Source organism: Humulus lupulus, chromosome 7 (assembly GCF_963169125.1).
Source record: "Humulus lupulus chromosome 7, drHumLupu1.1, whole genome shotgun sequence".
In the NCBI taxonomy this organism is placed as follows: Eukaryota; Viridiplantae; Streptophyta; class Magnoliopsida; order Rosales; family Cannabaceae; genus Humulus; species Humulus lupulus.
In genome coordinates this window covers 22,273,107-22,293,167 of record NC_084799.1, presented here as the reverse complement: position 1 = coordinate 22,293,167, position 20,061 = coordinate 22,273,107, and the positions used below count along the sequence as shown (strand labels likewise).

Genomic DNA, 20,061 nt, shown 5'->3' with positions numbered 1-20,061 from the left:
CGTGAAGTCCTTGAAAAAAGACTTCAAGGGCAACAGTGCTCCCACCCTCATGTGTTCCTGGCTCCACGCCGCGTACTTCAACCTGGCGTCATGGCCCCCAGGGGCGAAACAGCTTCGTTCATGGTCGGCCGGAGCTCGACACTTCAAGGAGCCTGACAGGCTGAGGCCGTGTAAAGCCAGGATTTTAGTTATCTGACTAGTTGTGGTAACCGAGCTCCAATAGTGCTCGGCCTCAAACATTTCTCTCCTCGGCTGCGAGGAAGAAGGTTCCCCCATTAGTGAAAATTGGAGCTCTCCTGGATGGTATGCGACAGTGACCTTCAGTGCAGGGTCGAGGGGAATCAGCCTAGGTCCTGAATTGGATTCCAGATAGAGGGCCTCCCGAAGAACTCTCCTCTTCCCCTCTATGACCTCGTCTATCTGGCGGCGGTAATGAGCTCGAATGTCCTCCTGCTCGCGCGCAAGCTCGTACTCCCTTATCCGACGTTGATTCCGGGCGAACAGCGATTATGGGCTCGGGGTTTTCGGCTCGTAAGGGATTGCCAGCAACGACCCCCACCGTCTTTCCAGATTCTGTGACATCTAGCAAGAAAGAAAAAATGGTGAGGGCCATGCATGCAAGAGTTGCGAGCTCGAAGTTACGAGCTCGGGGTTTAGGAACAAGAAATGGTGAGGGCTATACATTAAGGTCCTTATTAAAGAGTCAGGACGTGCATTCCACGAGGGAGGAAGGAGAGTGGATAATTTTTTGAAAATCCAGAAAATCAAGGGAAAAAAGAGTGGCGGTTAACCAAGAAAGGCAGTCTTGGGTTTCGTGCATTTGTCAAGGCTAATGTTTTTTACCCGAAATCTTGGTGTACAAGAAACGTCTCTTAAAATTTCAAAACCCAGAAAATAGGAATCTTGTTCAAACATCAAAACTGGGTATGAACCAGTGATGCAAATTCTGTGTTGGGAGTCTAAAAAAAACACAAGAGCCTATCGGATAGAAATCTCCTATCGTATTATGCTAAAGATGTGAACTAGTACATACACACAAAAATAACAGCATGAATAAAAACTGACAAAATGAAAAGCAAAGATTGCATACTTACACAATAATGGCAATTGCAGAGAGATTGTCGATTGAAGGAGAGGTTGCAAATAAGAACTCACGGACTCAAACAAACCAGGGTTTCTTTGTTTCTTTGGCTGAGAAAACATACACAGGATAGAAACTTTATAGGAAAGTCTCTGGTTTCGTTTTTTCTTCTTTTCTTGTTTCTGGTGAACGAAGATAAAAAAGAAGATGAAGAGTGGGGTCTCGTATATATAGATGGAAAATGGAGGATTAATCCGGGGCGTTGAATGAAATCCTTGCTAGATCCAACGGATGGGGATCAATGACAAGATGGCGCCGAAAAGGTGGCAGACAGATGATCGCGGGCATGTTTCCAAGGTACTCAAGTACCAAAAATGAGCAATACCTGGCTGACACGTGTCCATTTTAAAAAAGCGTATGACGGTATGGTTCCCGAGGAAAGTAGTTCAAAAGTTTCCTTCTCTTAGGATTCGAACAAATACTTTTGAGGGGGCAAGATGTTGTACCCAGTTTTCGAGCCATGTTAAGTGTGACCTCGAAAGTTGGATTCACAAACAATTGGACTCGTAAGGTTTAGAGTATGCTCCAGGACTAAATATCGAGCCTGCAAGACATAGACGACCTCGAATATGGTGACCTCGAAGTGCTCATGATCTCGAAGGGTAGCTCCGGAGACGCATCCATCCTCAGGGATGACCTCGGATCAGGGGTCCCGAGCTCGACGCACAGACGATCTCGAAAGCCATGTGACCTCGGGAGATGTCTCTAGCTCGAAAGCTGACGAGAAGCCTGGGAAGTGAAAGCTTTTGAGATATATGATAAAAACCTTGAATATCTATAAGTGTTGTCCATACGAGATGTAATCCTCATTTATTGCTGTAAATCTCCTAGAATAGTAGGATATTATTTGGTCAGTTATACGTCCCCTGGTCTTCAGGGGACGTTTCCTTTTATATCTGAATATAGGCATTTAAGGCCATTTATTTTATTTACACAAAAAGAGTAACTACCCAAAATATGTTGGATAGTATTCTGCAGCCTTCTCTATAAATAGAGAGGTCATGCACCATTGTAATGGACCGAAATTCTGAACCTTGAGAGAAAACTCTGAAGAATTCATTCTTAAGAATTTTTAGAGATAATCTTGAGTATTAATAACAGAGACTCGTGGACTAGGCAGATTTAAAAATCGTGTATTTGTGTTGTTATATTTTAATTGGCCATTATCAGTTATTGTTTACGTGCTCTCCTTTCACTGTTGACGAAAAACGGCGTCAACAGGTGACACAAGAGGAACATCAACGATCAGAACCGACTCCTGCCATGGCATTTGCTTCCTCCAATGACAAATCATAGCCCCATAAATCAACTCCCTCTTCAACATATTCTCCTTCTTTCCCTCCACGAAGAAATCGCCCTTTGTGCACCCACTTCAATGCACTCAGCCACACCATTGACAAGTGCTATAAATTGCACGGCTATCCACCTGGATATAAACCAAGTCAACCACCACCACCGACCAAAGTGGCTGCTGCAAACCAAGTTCAAATTTCTGCAGAATGCTCCACTACACAGCTCGATAGTAACACCTTTCTTCCTCAATTAAATTCAACGCAATATCAACAATTGTTGAATCTTCTTGCTACTCAACAGTCATCTATCCCTATTACCGATCCATCTTCTTCACTTGGTAATACCAGCATTATCTTATCTAATCATATTGCTTCTATTTCTAATCAATCTTGGATTCTTGATTCCGGTGCCACAAGGCATATTTGCTCTAATCCACAATTGTTTCAATTTATTTGTTCTACACCTCCTATCAAATTATTATTGCCTGATCATTATGAAATTATTGTACGATATAGTGGTTCAATTTATTTGACAGCCACTCTCACCCTCCATGAGGTTCTTTATGTTCCTGCTTTTAAATATAATATCATTTCTGTCAGTTTTTTACTTACTTCTAGTTCTTTTTCAATTCTTTTCAGTCCTAACTCTTTTTTCATACAGGACACCAACACCAAGAAGATGATTGGCAAGGGTGACTCTTTTAATGGCTTATACATCCTTGATACCTTTTCTTCTACTGCTACTGCCTTCTCGGTTTCGGCTGAGACTTGGCACTCTAGATTAGGACATTTATCCAACAAATGTTTAGATTCTTTAAATTCTGAATTTGATTGTAATTTTTCTCATTTGCATAAACAATCTCCTTGTTATGTTTGTCCTTTGGATAAGCAAAGAAGACTTCCTTTTTCTAATAATAATCACTTTGCTGCTCACTGTTTTGATCTCATTCATTGTGATATTTAGGGCCCTCATTATATTGCATCACATTCCAATCATAAATTTTTTCTTACTTTGGTTGATGATCACTCTAGATTCACTTGGATCTATCTCCTGAAACAAAAATATGATGCTCTTTTCTTCATTCCCCAATTTGTTATAATGATTGCTACTCAATTTAATAAAACCATTAAATGCTTCAGATCAGACAATGCTCCTGAGTTATCTTTTACTGAATTTTTTGCTTCCAAAGGCATTTTGCATCAATTTTCTTGTGTTGAAACACCTCAACAAAATGCTATAGTCGAACGCAAACATCAACATTTGTTAAACGTTGCTTGTGCTTTATTTTTTCAAGCCAAAGTACCCACTTCTTTTTGGTCTGACTGCCTTCTTACTGCTACTTATATAATAAATAGGACTCCAACTCCTAATTTACACAATACTACTCCTTATGCTATCATTTATAACAATATGCCTACATATGATCACTTTCACATTTTTGGTTGCCTAGCTTTTGCCTCCACCCTCACTTCTCATCGCACTAAATTTGCTCCTCGAGCTCGTGTTTGTGTTTTTCTAGGTTACCCTATTGGAATGAAAGGATATCGACTATATGACATCAACACTCATCAATTTTTTGTGTCAAGAAATGTTTTATTCCATGAACATATCTTTCCTTTTCATCAACTTAATTCTCAAACTAATATTGAGGATCCTTTCCAATTTTTGGTCTTACCTACTGCTACTGCTAATGAACCTTTTTTTTGATAATTTAGTTGACCACTCTTCTTTTCCTACTGCTACTACTCCGCCTGTCCAGCCTCCTACGGCTGCCGTTGCCTCTCCTGGTGACTCCACTTCTCAGCTTTCTTCTCTTATTGATGACACTACTACTTCTCCTACTCCATCAGCACACACGGACAGCAGTCTTCCTGCTCCTCATTCTCCTCTTGTCCGCAGATCAACAAGAACTCACAAACCACCTGCCTACCTTAGTGATTTTGAATGTCACTCCATTTCTCAGCCTCCTCAAATTCTTTCTACCCCTTATCCCATTAACAAATACATTTCTTATTGCACTCTTTCTGTTTCTCACAAGTTTTTTCTTGGTGCAGTGTCTCAACATTTTGAGCCGGCTACATATAACCAAGCTATTCAACATGCTCCTTGGATTGATGCAATGCAAGATGAATTACATGCTCTCCAAGCAAATAAGACTGGGTCTTTAGTTCCTTTGCCACCTAACAAAAAGCCTATAGGTTGCCGCTGGATTTATAAAGTTAAATTCAATAGTGATGGCACTGTCGAAAGATACAAGGCGCGACTTGTTGCTCAAGGCTACACCCAACAAGAAGGGCTCGATTTTTTTGACACTTTTTCCCCTATGGCCAAAATGGTCACTCTCAAAATGCTTCTTGCCATTTCAGCCATTCACAAATGGCATACACTTCAACTAGACATTAATAACGCATTTCTTAATGGTGATTTAGATGAAGAGGTTTACATGTCTTTACCTAAAGGTCTAATACTTTCTTCTCTTTCTTCTACAGTTTCCCCTCCTCTGGTGTGTCGTCTTCACAAATCTATCTATGGCTTGAAGCAATCTTCCCGCCAATGGTACAAGAAGCTATCCGAGGCTCTCATTGCAGCTGGTTTCATCCAATCTCTTGCTGATTACACTCTCTTCACACGAGGATCACAACATACCTTCATCGCTCTACTTGTCTATGTTGATGACATCATTATTGCAGGCCCTAATCTTTGTCTTCTACACCAACTACAACAAGATTTACATCATCAATTCAAACTTAAAGCTCTCAGACAGCTCAAGTTTTTTCTTGGCTTTGAGATTTCCAAATCACACAAAGGTCTATTCCTTTCTCAACGACAATATACACTACAACTTTTGCAAGATACCGGCTACCTCGGCTCCAAACCTTCCATTGCTCCAATGGATTCTCGCGTGAAATTCAATCACACAGATGGTGATCTTCTTTCCGACCCTTCTGCATATAGACGACTGATTGGTCGTTTCCTCTACCTTACTCTTTCTCGACCCGACATCACCTACGCAGTTCATTGTCTAAGTCAATTTATGGCCTCTCCTCGAACACCTCATTTACAAGCCGCACATCACTTACTTCGATATTTGAAGGGCAAACCGGGTCAAGGTATTTTCTACCCTGCTACTTCTTCCTTACATCTAAGAGCCTTCTCAGATTCAGACTGGGCCTCTTGCCCCACTACTCGAAGATCTACTACTGGGTTTTGCATATTTATTGGTGATTGTCTTGTATCTTGGCGTACCAAGAAGCAGCCTACCATTTCTCGCAGCTCTATTGAGGCCGAGTATCGCACTCTCGCTGCCACAACTAGTGAGCTCACATGGCTTCAATATCTTCTCTCCGATCTCCACCTCACTAGTTCTACTCCTGCTTTCATCTACTGTGACAACAAATCGGCCATACACATTGCCAACAATCCAACATTTCATGAACGCACAAAACATATAGAACTTGACTGCCATTTTCTAAGAGAGAAGATCACTGCTGGCACCATTCGGCTCATCCCTGTTCCCAGCCATCTTCAATTAACCGATGCTTTCACTAAGGCCCTCCCTTCTACCATTTTAAATTCTCATTTGTCTAAGATGACTTTGTTAGATATTCATAGTCCATCTTAAGGGGGGTGTATTAGGATTAGCTTCTTTATTTGTATTTTCTGTTTTTCTCCTGTATTTGGTTTGGTTCTTTTTCTGTTTTAGTTTTGTCGGTTAGGCCTTAGTCTTTGACTTTTCCCATCAGCTCTATATATATTTGTACAACCATTTTTCTCTGGTATGATAATAAAAACAGTTTTCTGGTTTCTTTCTTTCTTCACTGTGATAATTTTTTTCTGTTTTGGAGTACCCAACTCTTATCAATTGTAAGAACAAAAGTTGAAAGACTTGCTGATGAAACCACTAAACGTTTAAGTGGAGACCATATATTGTTACTGACACATACAATCCTTAAAAAAAAAATATTAAGCATTCCAGACTCATAAATTAGTGTTAATCTCTATGCAAATCTGATCATTCTTGTTGGAGATTGTTATGGGGGCACCATGATACCCGAAACCACTTAATTGGATTAGTGTAATTTAATATTGGGCCCGACATATTCTAACTTAAAATAAAATTTGTGGAAGACGATATTATAATGCACCAATCGCAAAATGTCACATCGTATTGGATACTATGGTCCTTTTTCTTCTCATGCAACATTTGTAGCTCAACTCTCATATGCTCTTCATCTGGAGTTAAAGCAATGGGAATCAATCTTCTTACCAGATCAGTTACCAAATTAATGATAGACAATCATAGGTATTGAGAAACATGAAAAGAAAACGAGAGAGAAGAAAAACTTTATTGATTGAAAAACTGAATGAATATACAGAGAGAAACAGGGGACTATATATAGAGATCCTATGGTCCTATGGCCAAGAAAGCCAACCACTGCTAACCGACTAAAAAATATAACAAACTCTGTAACAAACTTAACAGAAAACTATTGGGCTGAAAGGAACTAAAAATGGGACTAGTATACACTCCTTAATACCCCCTCCTCAAGGTGGAGCGTATATATCATATACGGACATCTTGCCAATGTGAGATTGAAGAGTTGGAGAAGACAATGGCTTTGTGAATGCATCAGCCAATTGGAGTGTACTGGAGACGTGAGCAAGTCTGATGGTGGAATTGTTGATTTTGTCTCGGACAAAATGACAGCCAAGCTCTATATGTTTGGTGCGTTCGTGGAAAGTGGGATTATGTATTTAATCCAAGTGAGTTCGCTTGTTGTGGCTGCCAATGCTCTGTATTCAGCTTCAGCTGAACTTTTAGATATGGTGGGTTGCTTTTTGGTGCGCCAGAATATGAGGGAATCGCCAATAAAAATGCAGAACCCTGTGGTTGAACGGCGAGTGATTGGGCAAGAAGCCCAATCTGAGTCTGAGAAGCCCCTCAGGTGTAAGGAAGAATGTGACGAGTATAGCAATCTTTGACCAGGACTACCCTTGAGATATCGCAGGAGATGATGGACGGCTTGTAAGTGTGAGGTTCGAGGTGAAGCCATGAATTGACTCAAGCAGTTGACAGCGTAAGTGATATCAGGCCTAGAGTGTGTCAAATAGAGCAGTCGACCAACTAACTGGCGATAAGCAGAGGGGTTGTCAAGTGGTTCTCCTGTCTCATTGTCTAATTTGGTTTTAGGATCCATAGGAGTTTTGCTGGGTTTACTGCCGAGGTAACCAGTGTCCTCTAAGAGTTGAAGAGTGTATTTGCGTTGAGAGAGGAAAAGTCCGTCTTTGGCTCGTGCAATCTCGAATCCTAGGAAGTATTTGAGAGTCCCAAGGGCCTTGAGTTTGAACTGCTGGTGCAAGGAGGTTTGTAAGTCGTGTAGAATGGAGATGTTGGGGCCTGTTATGATTATGTCATCGACATAAACGAGTAAGGCAATAAAGGTGTCGTTGGCTCCTCTTGTAAAGAGAGTGTAGTCAGCTTGTGACTGTTGGAATCCTTCATGTAGGAGAGCATCCGATAGCTTTTTGTACCATTGCGGTGAAGACTGCTTTAGACCATAGATTGACTTGTGTAATTTGCAGACAAGGTTAGTTTCTGCAGAAAGAGAAGAAGGAAGGATTAGGCCTTTTGGTAGAGTCATGTAGACCTCCTCATTGAGGTCTCCATTTAAGAAGGCGTTATTTATATCTATCTGCAGGGTATGCCAGTTTTTAATAGAAGATAGCCAATAGCAATTTCAAGGTAACCATTTTAGCAACGGGAGAAAAAGTGTCAAAGAAATCAAGTCCTTCTTGTTGCGTGTATCCTTGAGCAACAAGACGGGCCTTGTACCGTTCGATGGACCCGTCACTATTATACTTTATTTTGTATACCCAACGACATCCAATAGCTCTTTTTTTGGGTGGTAGAGGAACAATAGTCCATGTCTTGTTGTCGATAAGAGCTTTAAGTTCGAATTGCATGGCATTGAGCCAGTGTATGACTTGAATTGCCTGCTGATATGTCTGAGGTTCTTTGTGAGAAGAAACTGCAAAAATAAAGGCTTTGTGAGTGTTTGAAAGACTAGAATAAGAGATAAATTTGTCAATGGAGTGTGGGGTAGAAGATGTGTCCTGTATTGTAGAATAACACTCGAAATCACGTAGGTGACTGGGAGGATGTGAAATTCTGGTGGATCTCCGTGGAACAATTGGAGGTGGATCATTCTGTTGCAGGTTGGAGTTATCTGAGATGGATGCAGATTCATCCGGTTCGTGTTCAGTGTTGACTTCACGAGTCAACTCTTGTACCTGTGAGTTAATGGTAGATGTATCTGCATTGTCTAATGGATAATCAGTAACAGGGGTGTTAGAGACATTATGATTAGGAATGACTATGTGAGAAAAAGGGTCAGTAGTGCAACCATCTGTGTTTAAGGTATGAAAAGGAAATATGTTTTCATGGAATACCACATTTCTCGAAATGAAAAATTGATGGTTGTTGATGTCATAAAGCCTGTAACCCTTGACTCCTTTGGAAACCCCATGAGTACACATGTTCGTGCACGAGGGAAAAATTTGTTCCTGTGAGCAGACAAAGTAGAAGCAAAAACAAGGCAGCCAAATGATCTTAGGTGATCATACTGTGGTGCTTCATGAAAAAGTAATTCATAAGGGGTTTTGTTATGCAAAAGGGGTGTAGGAATCCTGTTAATCAAGTATGTGGCAGTAAGAACACATTCAGTCCAAAATTTAATTGGCATTTTGGCTTGAAAAAAAAGTGCCCGAGCCACATTTAACAGATGCTGATGTTTTCTCTCAGCTATAGCATTTTGTTCTGGAGTTTCAACACAAGAAAAATCATGCATAATGCCATATTTAGAGAACAGTTCTTTAAACACTAACTCAGGAGCGTTATCAGACCTAAAGGTTTTGAAAATACACCCAAACTGAGTTTGAACATAAGCAAGAAATTGAGGAAGTATAACAAGAGCATCAAATTTTTGTTGAAGTAAATAAATCCATGTAAATCTGGAATGATCATCAACGAGAGTTAGAAAATACTTGTGATTGGTGTGTGAAGGAACATGATATGGACCCCAAATGTCACAATGTATAAGATCAAAGTTTTGTGCAGCAAAAGTATTATTATTTGGAAAGGGAAGTTTCCTTTGTTTAGCCAAAGGACACACATAACAAGGATTAGTCTTGTGTAAAGTGGAAGTGTTACAATGTAAAATGTCTTTGAGCAAAGCTAAACGTTTATGAGATAAATGTCCAAGCCGTGAGTGCCATGTTTCAGCAGTGACATTGCAGACATGAGGAGATTCTGGTGTAGGGTCAAGAATGTAGAGATCATTGACAGTCCTACCTCTTCCAATCATCCTCTTGCTGGCCTTGTCCTGCATAGTGAACATATTTGAGGTAAAGAGTATAGAAACAGAAGCATTCTCAGTTAAATGGCTTACTGAGATGATATTATATTTAATGTTTGGTGCATAAAGAACATCAGTTAAGATGATGCCTTTATTAATAACAACAGTTCCACTTTGATGCACAAAAAGGTGTTCATTATTAGGTAAGATGAGTTTAGTGGGAGGTATCTTACATATAAATTGAAATAATTTGATGTTAGAACAGATGTGTCGAGTAGCTCCAGAGTCAATGATCCAAGAATTATTTAAAGGAAGCTTGGAAATATGTGACATAACAATACCTGTATTACCTGTCGAGGTGCTAGGTTCGGAAAGGTTCATACTAGATTGTCGAGATGCAAGTAGGTTGAGCAATTGTTGGTACTGCATTGTTGTCAACTGAGGAAGCAGAGCATGGCTTTCTCCAGGGTTGCAGTTGTTTTCTTCACTTGTCTGAATCTGGTTTGCACTAGCATCCTTAGGTTTGTTGTTCTTGTTAAAACCAAGAGGGTATCCATGGATCTTGTAACACCTTTCGATTGTATGTCCTAGAACATTACAGTGAGTGCAAAAAGGCCTATTTCTTCTCGGGGGTAGTTCTTTTGAGGTTGATTGTCACTCTTCTGGTTGGTGTTCTTATCACCTTGGAAGGAAAAAGCCATAGCAGGATTGGGATCACTACTGAGGGATGTAGAGCTTCTTTGATTTTCTTCTTGTGTAACCAGATGAAACACCCTATTTACTTCAGGTAATGGATCCATAAGCAGAATGCTCCCACGAACTTGGGAATAAGACTAAGAAAGTCCCATAAGAAATGACATGATATATTCCATATGGTAATGATCTTGGAGCCTCTTGATTCCTCCACACATGCAACCATTGCAGGTACACGAGGGCCTGTAATTGTTTAATTCTTCCCAAATTGTTTTGAGTTTAGTGAAATACAAACTTATGGTTTGATTTTCTTGTTTTAGGTTCATTAAATCCTTTCTAAGATTGAAAATATGAGGACCATTTCTTTGATGAAAACGAGTTTTAAGATCATTCCATATAGCCGAAGCAGATTCATCACAAAGAATGCTAGATGATATTTCTTTTGAAACCGAATTCAATATCCAAGATATGACAATGTTGTTATTTCTTATCCAGGCAATATAAAGAATTGGATCAGAAGATAAGGGTTTAGGGATTGAACCGTCTAGGAAGCCGAGCTTGTTTTTGACTGAAATTGCAAGCTGCATCGCCCAGCTCCATGATACATAGTTGTCCTGTCCAGTGAGGAGTTGAGACACAAGAGTATTCCCTGGATTGTCTCCATGATGGAGATAATATGGGTTTGCAAGATCTTCGATCGGACTCCTTGATGAAAGAATTGGAAGATGCTGATTATTCTGAGTAGAGGAATGCGGTGATCCTCCAATGGCAGTCTGAGCTGTCGATTGATCTGTGGTTGGAACTGTAGTTGGACGCTCTTGATCGTCGGAAGACATCGCACCTTTCTCCAAGAAGATGAAAGCACAAGAAGAAGAAGATCAAGAGGAAGAAAAAAAAGAGTTGCGGAAGACGTGAGTTGCACAACCTCACCGGAGAACAGACGCACTTGGTCGGAAACCAGAATCGTACAGGAAAGCTTAACTCTCCTGCTGTGATACCATATTGAGAAACATGAAAAGAAAACAAGAGAGAAGAAAAACTTTATTAATTGAAAAACTGAATGAATATACAGAGAGAAGCAGGGGACTATATATAGAGATCCTATGGTCCTATGGCCAAGAAAGCCAACCACTGCTAACCGACTAAAAAATATAACAAACTCTGTAACAAACTTAACAGAAAAATATTGGGCTGAAAGGAACTAAAAATGGGACTAATATACACTCCTTAATAATAGGTGTTGATGCAACTAAATCTGGAGGTACTTGCCAACAAACTCTGGTTTTCTGGTGCTTCTTCGTCAATGAAGATGACTTTGCTGATCGTCGAACCGTCGGGGAGTACCTGCAAGAAAGACACTCCGATGCTTAAGTCAGATATCGATCCCCTCATCTGAATGAGAACTAGGTATTTATAGAATAAAAAATATTAGGTGGTTAGTTGGTTAAGTTTGTTCCTTGATTGGTCGGAGGAATAACTGAATTTCCCTCGAAAATGCTTTTGGATCTATTAAGTATGCAGAGGACAGAGGTGTAGACCGCCTCTGACCCGCGGCTTTTGACTCTGGGCTTCTACAGGGGTCAAAATACTCCGCTTCAACTTACTTAAAATGGAAAAGCCCTATGGGCCGAATATTTTGGGCCCAACAATAGGTAGACTAGTTGATGTGCTCATTCAAGTGAATGGTTTGTCATCTGAATATGAAACTACTCTTTACATATATATAAATATAAACAAAGGCCAAATTGCTAAGAGATGAAACCTTTTAAAAAAAAACAGCGGCTGACACATTTTAGCTTATTAAAAAACAAATAAACCTGTTTATAAACTAAGGAACGTCAAATATATTGAATTTTCAATTGTCTCCATTGTTTTTACAACTCTATTCTGATTCTTGAGAAATGTGTTTATAAAACTATCAATCTGGTTGAACTTGAATGTATTCAGATTATGCAGTAGCTCTAAGCTTAGTCACAAAGTTGTTCCACAATTAAGGTGGCAGTTACTGTCTTCAGGTTTCCATTCAGATTGGATTATTTCAATGAAAGAAAGCATTTCTCACCACTTATAGACAATGAATTATTAATAAATATCCTTCCCATTCAAATTATAGTTATGGAAAATCTTCATGTCCTTGCAGTTAAACAGAAACTACAAATTATCCATATGATTATGGAGAAGTTCTGCACACTTCTAATACTGATTACCCTTATTCCTAATCTTCGCTCCTTTTTCCAAAAGAAAAAGAAAAGAAACACACCAAATAAGAACTTTTAAAATAATAATAATAATAAAATACACACTTAGATTGATACACTGTTTGGTATTCCCTTGGCAGTAATTCCTGCTTCACTTGTAGGACAGAGCAAAGTGTATGGGAAATTGACCGGGCCAACTCTGTTCTTCAGTTTCTTATCATTGTTTCTACTCATAATACTGTCCTCAATTGCAGCAAGTTTCTTTCCAAAATTCTCGAAGGCATGCAATGGATTTGTGTCTGTTGTCCACTCAGGGCATTCTCTCTTCCCGAGGTAGACCTCATCAGAAGCATGCCTTGACAAGATCTCAATGAGGGAAACCCCAAGAAGGGTCTGCTCCTCAGCTGTAATTGTCTTCAAGAAAGCTATATCAGGGTCTGATTGAAGCTCATCGTATTCAGGAGTCCCCTCTTCAGGCATGAAGCGCCGGCTTACTGTGGGGCGGTTTGGAAGGTAGCCTGCATAAGGGTACTGCCCAAAGTTGACTGCTGCATGGAGTGCAGATGCAATCCATATAACTGTGGTGCATGTCTCAGTTAGATCTTTACATTTCTGTATTTTCGGCCACCAGAGTTTGTCTTTCAAGTCACCATGACCCTCCTCTCTAAGTTCCTTCCACCATGACTGGAGTTCCAAGTCATTTTGAAGAATGTCATCTGTCTTGTAGTAGTAACAACAATACTCCTCAACCCATGTTTTAATTGCAGACCAAATCTCAAGGCCATCAACAGCAAACGGATAGTCCTCTATCACCAGGCGAAGACCATGTGGACAATTTGGATCCTCAACTGCCATTCCTCTGTATAGAACCAAATCAAAATATGTCATTTAAATGATAGCTTAATCATAGTCTCCTAATTTTTTTAAGCACTAACTTGCTCATTTTATTATGCATAAAACCATTTTCTTGCTATTGGATTTCTATGGATATTCATTTAATATTTTTACTCAATTCTAATGCCAAATAAATAATGGGCAATGATATAGACTTCGAATGCTTACCTCTTAATGAGATCTGCTGGGAGTCCTTGCTCAGTTAAATTCCAGTTCTTATAAACTACTGCTGACATTTCCATGGCATACTTCCCTGGAAAAACTGTAGACTCCAGAATGCCCTCTGCATTAATGAGAGTCTGTCTGGCAAGTGCATTTATGTTCATAGTGTCACGGAAGTGAGGCTCCAAGAGTTTGTAAATTGGGTGAAGCACACTTAGCTGCCTGTTTGTTGCTATCACAAATGGCTCAATCACAGCATGTGTATTCAGCCTGTAGCCAACCCAAAAATTAAGTCATAACAAAAAAACAAACCCAAAATTGTCTTCCCAAATTTATGTAGAAAAATTATTTACCAATGACTAATAAGCTGATGATAGCCAGAGTCATTAACAGCAGCATAAGCTTTTGCTAGTTGCCAAATGGCACTTTCAACGCCTTCCTCGGATGGTGTGTATACTTTGCTAACTGCACCACATTGATCGCCATCTGGATGTGGTAAGCTTAATTCGATAGCCAATGGCTTCAAAGTGCCATCAGTTTTCAGGAAAAGGAGAGTTCTACTAGCATAGGTTTTTGTTGCAGTTGTGTTTACCCTCTTCAGATATGGCATAAATGCATCATGGTGATCCAATATGAATAACTTCTTGTTCTTGAGAGCCTATTTAACCAGATATTTGGATTGGAAGTGCATTAATTTTTTTTACAAAGAATACATCAGTTTATTTTAACTGCACCCTATATTTGAAACTGGTCCTCTTAAAAAAAGCTAGGAATATTACCTCGCACACAGTTAGCCCATCCAAGTTATTCCCGATGTGTGCTTCAGTGATGTACTAGTTTGATCACCATACAATTCAGGATTCAGTTTACTTGCCGGTGGAAATTCCTGTAGTTGAAGTGGAAATAACTATTAGTTTGGAACCTGCACTTTTATCTGGTATAAAGATGGAGAAAGAAAAGTAACTTTGAAACTCAGAATAAACACTGCAGTTTTATTTTGATTCATTGTAATTAGTTGTACATAGGTTATTTAGTATGGAATATCAATTTTACTTGAAGGAGACGAATAATAAGAGGGTTCACTCCAGCCAGCATTTCTCTTGCAAATTCTTCATCAGTCCTCCATGCAGACGTATCCGCTGCTCAAACATATCAAAATCCTTATTAGATGTGAGTATACACACTAACACACATAAATATGAAGGAAAAGTATGCAATCTTTGCTTGATAATAAATAAAGTAGAACAAAGGGGAATAACTGTACTCAAAAAATGCCATTACCTTTAATAACATGCGGCACAGGGAATCTAAGGAGACGTTCACCATCAGTTCTAATGATCTCCTTAAGCATCTCTGGAGGAACATTTTCCCTAATATCTTTAACAAATTCTGAAGGCATCGAAAGTCCCCCTTCGTACATGTCAAGCACATCTTGAAAATTGTCAAACTCCCCCGGGGTATCGTCAAACTTAGCACGCAGTGCAGGTTTAATGATTTGAGACAAAGACTTTAGTCCATAAGCAATGAAGTCCGACATCTTCAAGTGACCAAACCGTTCATCTCGTGGAACATAAACATTTATACTCGTAAGAAGACTCATTCTACTCTCGCTCTTGGTATCTGCCAGAGTAAACACATTAGAAAAGTTCAACTTGATTCGTGTCTAATGGACCAAAAGAGATCAAACCAGAAGTAGATTACACTATGATCGAATGTCTAACCTGTCTCTGTGAGAGCTCTACCAGTTCTTCCCCTACGAGGGTAAGGGAACTCATTCGATCCACCAAGCTTTTGGCGTACATATCGAGGACCCTTATCAGGGTCACCCAAATCGTTGTAAAAATCATAATCATAGACTCTGTCCCACTCCTGGAGCTCTCCAGTTCCATCTCCTCTCAAATTTATCATTTCTTGCTCTCTGTACATGCGCAATGGTGCTGGCGTTTCATTTGGAAGATAAGTCTGTACAAACACATATCCACAATCCCATAAACAGGACAAATAATTTCTTTGAGTAAATTGGTCGAACATGTTATAATCATTCTTCATTTTTCTTTTCCTACCAATCCTCAAGTTACTAGAATAGCTAAACTAACATATATTCGATATGGGTAATCTTGTTTTACCTTGTTTCTGAAGAAAATGCGGTCGTAACTGTAGTTTTCAGCAGGGTAAACCCAAGAGTAGCAGATGAAGTGGACCCGGCCTTCACCCGGGACATCTTCGAGGGTGAGAGTCTTGAGGAAGAACTCATTGTCGTGATTGTTTTTGATGATGAAAGCTCCTGGTACTCCAACTTCGTCGTCCCAGTCGAAGGTCACCTTGAACTCAGAGTCACCCGCTGTTAAGGAAGTGAGTGTAGTAATCCAGCTGTCTATGTATGCTGGCTTTCCTAGCTTCCCTTTAAACTCATTTTCTATTGAATAAAATAAAAAGAAAGAACAGATTGGTTCGAATATTGGTAATATGACTCTATCAAAGAAACCTAGTGATCTAACGTTATAAATTGACTAGAAGAGCTGAGCTGATCAAGTTTCAGTTTTCAGTATATTCAACCAACTGTCAAGCACGTAACGAATAACAGAAACTGAAATCTCATTTTCTAAAAAAAAAAAAGAGAAATTATAGGAATGGTCTAAAATAAAGCCATCAAGAAACTAATGTCCTCATTTTTTTAATTGTAGATAAATGACCTTTTACATTGTTGATTACCTAAATTGTCATTTTTTATAATTTATTTATTTATTTAGGACTGTATGACTTTAATATAGTGGTATATGTATATTAGTTTTGTTTAATTAGTTTTTATTTAAAAGTTATATTGATTTTTTAAGTTTTTTTTATAGATTGTTGGTATATTATTTTTCAATTAATGTATATGTTTTTTGTGGTATGGTGTATAATTTTTTTTTTGTGATATTTAATTTCTATTTTATTATACATAGTGATAGTATATAATTTTGTATCATGGTATATATATTTTAATGGTAGTATATAACTTTGTTAGCATAATATATATATTTTTGAGTAATAATTTTGTAAGTTTTGATGGTATATTATTTTTCAACTCAGTATATATATTTTGTGGTATGATATAACATTCAACAACCCATAAAAAACGAAAAAAAATCAAAATAACTTTAAAATAAAAACTAATTAAACAAAACTAATATACATATACCATAATATTAAAATATTTAGAATAAAATAGTAATTTGTTAAAAGGTGTATTTGGTAATATGTGATATTAAATAGATGATTAGGCTATTTTACTACAAAATTAAAAACATGGACATTTACTTACTTTCACACAACATTAAGGTTCATTTTGCACCATGAAAAAAAAAAAAAAAAAAAAACATTGTAAGCCCAGTTTTATTGGTCTGTAAACAGGCCTTTTTCTTTTAATTTGAGAATTCAGTTCAAAATAGAGCATTACGATTATTGTTTATTTATTTATTTGAGAAAGAAATACGAAAAATAATTATATGCTAAAAAATCCTAAGTTAATATCCATACATTCATAACAAAATAATAAAAGATTTATATATATATATATATATTTTAAAAAAACTGCGAGTACAATGATAATTAATATTTTTGTTTCGGCTACAATTAATACATAGTTTAAAAAAAAATGAAAAATACTTACACTAAAGTTAGTTATATGTGACAACACTACGTCTATATATGTTAGCATATTGATTATGTTTCCTTCTTATTATCTTCTCTTTGCCATAGTTATGTAGAGTATTACTATTAGGCATAATACCTACGAGGAGACGTTTTATAAGTGGTTAGCAATTTCTTATATTACTTATTAAATCAAAATATGATATCATCTTGCGGTGTTAGTACCACTGATACCCTTTATCAGTTCTCATTTATGTATTATATCATGAATGAGAAATGATCCACCACATCACTTGTCTAGTTTGTCTACTAAAATATAAACAATATAATATGTGTGTGAGCGAGAGAGTCACCCATTAAAAAAATAGGAAATACATTCATGAATTTATTTATATATTCTCACCAAAAGATTTTCTTAATAAATAAGTTCTTCTCAAACGTTTTGGTACATGCTACTTATATTAGTCATCTTAATTTAAGGGACTTGTTCAAAATTAATAAAAATATACTTTTTATTTAATTTATTTGATTTTTTAAAAACAGTACTCTATTCCAACCAATAAAACCTTTTTTACCCTCCACTCCACGCTTATCTTTCCTTTTATTTATTCCTTCTACCAAAACACACTCTAGCTATAAGTATACATATACCCCCATGCACGATATACAAGTTTTTTTTTTTTTTTTTCTCTTTTCTTTTTGAGGGTTAAATAGGACAGTATTTTCAGCGTAATTATTTTTTATGGCTGTGTATATTATAGTTATTTAGAGTATCTGTCAATTTTCAAAAAATTCCAAATAATTTATAGTGCCAAGAAACAAAGTTTAAATAGTTTGTTGCACTCGTAACTGTTTTTTTATGCGTGTGGAAATTAACTTATTTAAATATTACTTTTGTCACTGTAAATTATTCGGAATTTCTTGAAAATTTGCAGTATGTTCTAAATAATTATAATATACACAACCATAACAAAAAATCTATGCTGAAAAGCCAAAAATTAAAAATAAGTGCACCGGTATGCCCATTTTAGGGTATAGCGTAAAATAAGATAATAGTCATATAATATATATATATATATTTATAGAATATCGAGTCATGCATTATGTATACATACAAGTGGGTAGTAAATTAAGAAATAAAATATATATGAGAGATTGAGTATAGTTAATAATATACTAATGAAGTTATTATTAATATTTTACCTGGGTCTCCATTAACAGAACTAATGAGCTGCATACATACTCCATTACCAAAGAGTTCATGAACTCGATCGACAATGGAAGCATGGAAGTCATTAAAATCCAACACATTCTTCTTCATCAACACCACTTTCCCTTTAATCTTCTTCTTCTTCTTTTTCTCATCATTATTCTCACCACCACTGAACGTGTTCATCAACTTTCCCAGCCACGACATTTTTTTTTATTAATGAAAATTTTGAGCAATAATGTTGATATATATTGAGATCAGAAGCAAGGAAAATAATAACTAGCTCTAATAATGAGAGATACATATATTTATCGATAGTGGTTTTACTCTTGATATTGATATAGAAGAAGAAGAAGAGAATAGATGGTATTTATAGAGAGAAAAAAAGAGCTATGACTACATATTATGCATCACATTCACATGGCCACCTTTTTTTAATATATATATATATATATATTTATATTCTATATAATTTTTTTTCCACTGTAGGTGAGAACACAATATTATTCTGATTAGTTTATTATGGCAGTAGGGCATGATATCCTACTAATTTCTAAGCTCCAAAAAAAATAAAATAAATAAATAACATTTTTGCCTCCGAACTATGACTATTATATGATTGTACCCCTGAATGATTCGCGATGTTAAAACTTCTCCTAAACTATGCACGTTACTGAAATATGAGACTTCTATTAGATTGTATCCTAGGTGGCTGACAGGTTGATGATGAGACATTTTGACTATTGATGTGGTACTGCCATGTATAGAATAATTAACAATTTTACCTCCCAAACTTTGACAACTACTAAATTATGTCATTTTTATTAAAACTAATTTTTTTTTTTAAGAAAACCTCATTTTTAAAAAAAATAATAATTGTATCCTTAAAAATAAAAAAAAAATCATTTTAAAAATTAAGAAAATAAACAATACTAAACGTTTCAAACTAATTATATAAAATTTTCAATACTCAAAAATTAAAACTCTAATTAATAACAAATAATTTTTTTTTACTTTTTCTTTTCTTTTACAATATAAAATAAATATATCTCAAAATAAAAATTAAAAATAAATCTTAAAAAAAAGTTTGTTTCCTTCGTCATCCTCCTCTTAAATTAAAAGTTTTTTTAAGCCCTTCATCATTCGTCATCCTTTAGTTAAAGATTTTTTCTTTGTTTTAGTATTTATTTTAAATTTTCATTCTAAAATATATTTATTTTATATTGTAAAAGAAAAGAAAAAGTAAAACTAAAAATAAGTTATTTGTTATTAATTAAAATTTTAATTATTTAAGGATTTAATTAGTATTTTAGAAAAAAAATTAAAATTTTTTAATAAAATGGGTATTATTTGGTAGCTGTCAAAGTTCGGGGGCATAATTGTTAATTATTCTACACATGGCAGTGTTACATCAGCAAACAAAATGTCATATCATCAATCTGTTAGCCACCTAGGACGAAATCTAACAGAAGTCTCATATTT

The 20,061-nt window shown here is 36.8% G+C and overlaps 1 pseudogene; it reads right to left on the bottom strand.

Annotated features, from left to right (window-relative positions):
* Positions 1–12,542: 12,542 nt before the first annotated feature.
* On the bottom strand, positions 12,543–18,786 carry LOC133791482 (probable linoleate 9S-lipoxygenase 5; annotated as a pseudogene).
* Between the last annotated feature and the right edge of the window lie 1,275 nt (positions 18,787–20,061).